Source organism: Parus major, chromosome 1, assembly GCF_001522545.3.
Source record: "Parus major isolate Abel chromosome 1, Parus_major1.1, whole genome shotgun sequence".
Taxonomy (NCBI): Eukaryota; Metazoa; Chordata; class Aves; order Passeriformes; family Paridae; genus Parus; species Parus major.
The window spans coordinates 97,865,025-97,871,673 of NC_031768.1; positions in this window are offsets into that span (position 1 = coordinate 97,865,025).

The following is a 6,649-nucleotide window of genomic DNA, read 5'->3' on the forward strand; positions in this document are numbered from 1 at the left end:
GGTCACACATGTATATACATGCACATATATGCATGAAGTAAATGGTTATTTTGAAAGTGTGCAATGGGACTGCAAAAACTAGAAGCACTTTCTGTGAGAAATTTATGCACGCCCTTTATCCTGAGTTTCGCTGTTGCCACAAACCTGTGATTAGCTGCTCAAACAGAACCATTCCTGAATTGTGTGTGTCTTACTATTTCCCTCTTAGGGGATGCTGCTGAACCTGCATGCAGCATTTTTAGCTGTGGAGGATAAAACTCTTCCTTGCTGTCTGAAGGACAGCCAGTTTGGAGCCTGGTGTATGCTGCCAGCAGCTCTAGTTCCACGTCTAGCTGGAAGGTGAGCAAAATGCTGGCAGGCTCTGGAGCTGACTAATGGTAATGTCACTGATTCTTCTCATCAGTGAGGTGACACACCAGGCACTTGCATTAGACTAGAAGAGCATTTGACCAAAAAGCCTCTCTCAATTTAAATGTGCTAAGTGGGGTCAGTTTATCATGCTCTTGGGTGAGTAGATGCTGGAAAAAGAAACCAAGTGAATTTTGAACTTCTGCTGGTTAGTGAGCCCAGCTGCTCTTCCTGGGGATCAGGGTTTGATCCACTCATCTCATTGTGCCGCTGCCTGAAGTCAAGACAAAGTGTATTCTTCTGAAAAGATGGTGAGTGTGACCAGGATCATTAACAGGTAACTTGTTGTATGGGTAAGCTGTTAATACAATCACACTGAAAGTCAGCTTTCCCTCAGTTTAGGGATTTGTTTAAAATAAAAGCAAAATTTGGTTAGAGTAGAAAACAGCTTGTTGTTTTTGTTCTTTCTTGTGTATCTCTTATCTGCAGTAGAAATAAAAATACTTTGGTGGAAGAACTTTGGGAGGGTGCAGAAGTCTGCTCAGGGGAGAAGCTACTGTTGTACACATAACTCTGTAGGTTTATATCTGCAGGTTCAACAAAGATTTGGCCTCAGAGTCACTACTGTTCCTTTCAGCAGCCAGTGAGAATGCATGCCCATGGTAGGACTGCTTACATGGCCAACTTTGTGGATTAAAGCTTCCAACATAATCTGTGGGCTGAAATTGCATATGGCTTTAAATTGGGTAGTGCTTCAGAGAGGTGAATGCTTCTTGTGTCTGCTTCGAGTTTATTTTTGTTCTCTATAGTTTAAAAGTAAAACAATCCCATTTGTTGCAAGATATGATTTCTTAGCCTGGCTTCTAACCTAAAATTGGTGCAAGGGTAATCTTTTGCAGCCTTATCTGTAGTGGGAAGTTCATTGGTGGAAGAATGGAAGCAACTGACAGTACCTTAGGCACTAGAGCATCAAGGGAGCTTAGCTGGTAGCTGCATAAAGTGGGAAATGTATGGTACAATGCCAGCACAGACTGTCCCTTGATGATTGAGGCAGATGGATAAACCTTTAAAAGAGTTCTGGTGGCTCAGGAGATGCTGGACAATGTGTTGGTCTTCATGCAAAGGCTTGCAGGTTTCAGTGAAATGGCATAAAAGCTTGGCTGGTGTGTGCAAAGCCCAGATGGTATCTCATGCTTGGGTTTGAAAGGATATTTTCTGTTTGACCAGAGTTGCTGGTGCCTTTGTTGTTTCATCTCTGTTATAATCATGAGGAAATTTTGATATGGTTTGTGCAGATGGTGCTTGGGTGGCTCAGCAGAGGGACAGGCTGACCCCTCACTTTACTGTGGGACAGCACCTTGCCACTTGAGGTATGTTTGCAACTCTGATACCAAATTCCTCTTGGACTGGACATTTGTGAATGCAAAATACAGAAGAAATTGAGAGCAGAGTTATTTTTATCATGTTGCTTCTTGCAAATGCTATCTAAGAAAGGGAAAACAAAACAGCCTAGGAGCTGTTTCTCCCTGCATCAAAGTCATCCTTTGATTGGGTGGAGAAAAACACATTGTTTATTTGGTGATGTCTGTGTAAATGAGAATTAAAGGTGGTAAAAATATTTTTCTTGAATTTTTATACTGAACATTGACTTTTCATTTTGTTCATGGTGACTGAGCAAAGCGTTGGGTTTTGGTATTCCTGGGTTTTCTTCCAGCTTGAAATTGCAAAACCTAAAATCACAAATGCAAGAAAGAAACAAAAACCATCCAGAGAGGCTGAAGCAGTGGAAATGGAGGAGGAAAGGTATGCAGCAGTGATAGTGCTGTAACTTGCCCTTTGGAACAGAAAATAAAGCTCTTGGTTTGGAACGCTTTTATTTTGAGACAGAACAAATTATTACACCAAGTTCATTCTTTGAACCACATCCAGTACAAAGTTCATTTGATACATTAACTGCAGTTCCACATTTGCAAATATGCTGAATTGGATTTGATTGCATCTTTTGAAAGGCTACACTGGCAGCAAATAAAATGTGCCAGGTGCTTCTCCTGAGAAGAATAACAATTTCTAGTATTTCAGCCTAAATATCTCAAATGCCAACAGTTTTGGTTCTTTTTCTCTATTTCTGCTTTTTTTGAAGAACTGTGACTTGAACTCTCTGAAGCATTAGAAGCAGCCAACTCATGCTTGTGACAGTGGATAGTGTTAGAAAATGTGCTTTGGTCATTGCCCAAACAAAAAATAAAGAAGTGTGTACTGCAAAGATAATCCCCTTTGGCCCTCTATCAATGTGTCTTGAAAAATGTCCTTAGTACCAGGGTTGTCTGAGGTTCAGTGACACCTGGGGCTGTCTCAGCAGGCTGACTCCTTTGCTGCACACCACAGCTGTGTACAGAGTGATGAACTGGTATTTCTCAAGGCTGGTTTTCCCCTGTCTGCTGGCTATGTTCACCGGGCAGGCAAGCACAGTGCCGGCAAAAGCACTTGAAGCCAGACATATCCTTCCAGGCTTTAAGATACAGAATGAATCTGAAACTCAGTTCTTGAAATGTGTCCACAAAGGAAGAGCAAGGCTGCTGCAAGAAGAGTTTACATTAGCAGAGTCTATGTAATTTGGAGGATCCTAGACATTCCTATCAAGTAATTGCTTGTTTACACAGTACTAGTTCTGGGAAAAGTTGTGGTGGTGCCAGATTGGAAGAGTGAATTTGGATTGTTCAGCCTGGAAACTAGAAGGCTTGGGGTGACCTAATTGTGGCCTTCCAGTACTCAAAGGGAATCTCTGAGAAAGATGGAAAGGAACTTTGTACAACATGTAGTGACAGGACAAGGGGGAGATGACTTGAAACTGCCGGTAGGTTTACATTAGAGGCTAGGGAGAAATTCTTTACTGTGAGGGTGGTGAGGCTCTGGCTCCCCAGAGAAGCTGTGGCTGCCCCATCCCTGCAAGTGTTCAAGGTCAGGTTCAATGAGGCTTTGAGCAACCTGGTCTAGTGGAAGGTGTCCCTGCCTGTGGCAGGGGGACTTGGAACTCAATGTGCTTTAAGGTCCCTTCTACCCCAAGCCATTGTATGATCTTTATATCACCTGGATTTCGTGCACAAAGGAGATTGCTTTCTCAGATGGTTATTTTACTGTCATCTCCTGGAAAGATTTACTAAAAACTAAATTACTAAAAAAATTGCTTATTGTTTATGGCAAGGTTGTAATTATCTAGTTTAGATGTCTTCTTGCATTTATTGCCAAGAACAAGAACTCTTAAGTAGCTTAATTTCCTTTCCTCCTGTCTTTAGGCTAAGTTTGTTCCCATTCCAAGGCTGAAGGATAATGTAGGCAGCATTAATAAATGTACCAGGGAACTGGCTTCTCAAGATCAGGATTATAGTGCAATTTTGTTTATCCAAAACTGAAATGAGAGACTTGGCCAGTGAATTTGTTCTCTGTTCTGTTACAATCCTGTGACTCTTGGGGCAAAAGAGGCTGTTAGAGCAAGGATTTTAGCAGAGACTGAGGAAAACAGCTGAAAATCAAGCTTCCAGAGAAGACTGGAATACCCAGTAAACCTATGTGCTTTTGTAGATGGCTAACAAGCAATCAGCTTGAAATCCTTGTTTTCCTGCCCCACTAGCTGTGAGTGGTTGGTTGGGGCACTTTAGAAAAGATGAGAAGAAAAATCCTTCTCACTATCCTTATACATACTGAAATGCACTGTTTAGTAGACACATCTGTGCTGCTGTCCCTCCTGCTTCTCAGGGGCCATGGGCTGCCAGAGGCCCAGGCTCACCAGGGTGTCCCAGGTGCCTACCATGTGTTCTGTTGTTGTTGATGTTCCTGGGACCTTGCTTTGGGGCCGGTCTGGCTTTAGCGGTTGTCACACACCCTTTGTGCCCGTGGAATGGATTTCTTTCATCGGTCTCAAGCCTTGCCAAAACTACAAAACATTTTGGAAGTGGCAAACAGAAAAACCTGTGTTATTATGTTTGTGTAGAAGAAAACAGTGACTGCCTTCTCATATGCTGCAAATGACAGTGGTGATCATTGTGCCTGCTGAGATGACAGAGGTGTTGCATAATGTATGTTCATTAAAGCCTGAGGAACACTCCTGCTCCAGTGCTGAGGAAATCCATAGCTAGACACAGGCACTAGTCTGAGCAGACCGAAACCAAACTCCCACATACAGACTCAAGAACACCCTCTGTGAAATGCTGGGGTGCTGTCTCACCTGGCTCTTCCTGTGACACACCTCCCTGGGGAATTCGGACCTCCAGGGTCAAATTTAGACTCAAGCATGTGTTTTGAGATACCATCTCTACTATTTTAGGGCACCACACCTTATTCTTCTTTTCTTTAAGGCTCCTGGATGTGGTACTACAGAGGAATGAGCACACACTACCTGCTGGCCTATCTCAAGCTCATGCTTAGACCTCTGTCTCACTTCGATCAGAGTCAATCTTCTCTGTCCAGCAAGTGTCATCACTGATGCTGGTGCAGTTCCTTTCCTAACTCAAAGGTAGCTGGCATGTGTAGCCGTGTCCCACAACAGACTTCAATGAGGTAGGGCTTTCTGGCTCCAAGCTGAGACAGACTGACTGGGTTTTTTCCAGATCTGATTGGTCTAGGAATAGTGTTGAAAGTTGCTTTTTAGTTTCAAAACACTTAGCCATCATTCTAAATTATTAGCATTGGCAAGATGCCACCAAGCGGGACAGAGTCCAGTTCTGGCAAGGTGGTAGAACTGCTCTCTTAAGTGGTTTTTATTGAATAACAACCACAAAAGACCACCTAGTACTCATCCAGGTTTTTCCTCCTGATATGATGGGAGCAGGATGTATAAATAGCATTGGGTCTGAGGGAAATGTGGGCTCTTCTCTCCCATGCTTTTCTTTTTCATGTGTGCCAAGTTAAGGAAGAAGAGAATTCAGAAAATGAAAGGAATTCTCATTTCACTTTTCCCCTTGCTTGTTTTAAAGTGCCAAAGTCAGAAACGGGTACCTTAACATGTCTTCTGTTTATTACTTCATGACACACTTCTTTGTGATTTTGATACGTGGAGAGGGAACATCCTTCCCCAGGGGTATTTTGGACTCCTGTTATTGTATTTTGCTGATGTTTGTAAAACTCCATTTGCTATTCTGTCTGTTAGTTGTTCTGTTTCAACACACCTTTAGCTGACCTATGCTCCAGAGAACTGTTGAACATTGCAGGCATGCTTGAGGAAGGAAACTGATATTCCTTTCAACTTGGAGTGCAGCACTCCCTGGAGTGACAGAAGGAGCAGTAGAAGTGCTGTGGGTGGTGCTAAACTGGTTTGGAGAGAGCTGGGAACGGCATGAAGTGTGGAACAAAAAACTTTATACTGTGATGGGATGGATAAGTTAACATCTAGGTGCTGGAAGATGTCAGACTTTGTTTTGTGGGGGTGCTGGAGCTTTAAAACATTGTGGGCTGTAGAAGGAGCACTTTGGAAAGTCTTTGAGCCCCAGCAATGCCTTTGCCTTGGAGAAGGCACAGGAGAAGGTCGCCAGAGATGGTTAATAAAGCTTTAGCTGCTGAGCTCACTAAACATTCTTCCAGTTCAATGGCCTATGCAGAATGATGTGTTTAGTCAATGTTTAATTCCTAAGCAACAAATGGTGATTGTCATACTAGAAGGCACTTGTGGTGTTGACTGAAGCAATGGAGGCCAAGGATTAAAAAGGTCGTGCAGGGAGATCACTTTGGCAGCCTCAAAGCTCTCACCTCTAGGTCAGGTCCCTTCTCAGCAGGAGAAAACAAGGAGAAGTTCATGCTGCCTTAAGGCCAAAAAAGGTTTTCCAGTTGGAAAACAAAACTAGTTGTTTAAAAAAAAAAAAAAAATTGGCTGTAGGAAATAAAACAAAGGGAAATGTGAACTGTGGTTAGCTGGGGGGAGGCAGGGGAAAGCAGGAAATTAAGAGGCATTTACTCTTTCCCTGGTGATGGGAGGGCAGGAGTGGAACATGTAGCTGGTCAGCAGAGGCAGGCTGTGACTGACAGCAGGAGGGGAATTGGGCAGCAGCTTTTGAGGAGGTTGAGGGCTGCTTGAATAGTCCAGACCTGGAGAAGAGATGAGAGAGGACTGCAAACAATGACTTCATGGAGCAGGAAAAGACCTGGATGCCATGTCAGGCAGAAAACTCAAGAAACTTTCTTGTTGAATGAGTCAGAAATGAGAAGTGCCCTCTCAGTTGAGAGCCTCTAACCCTGTCTCACCTTCAGCCTTCTCCAAGATCTGATTGCCAAGGCCTGGCCCCTGGGCTCTGAGCAGCTACCAGGGTTGTTT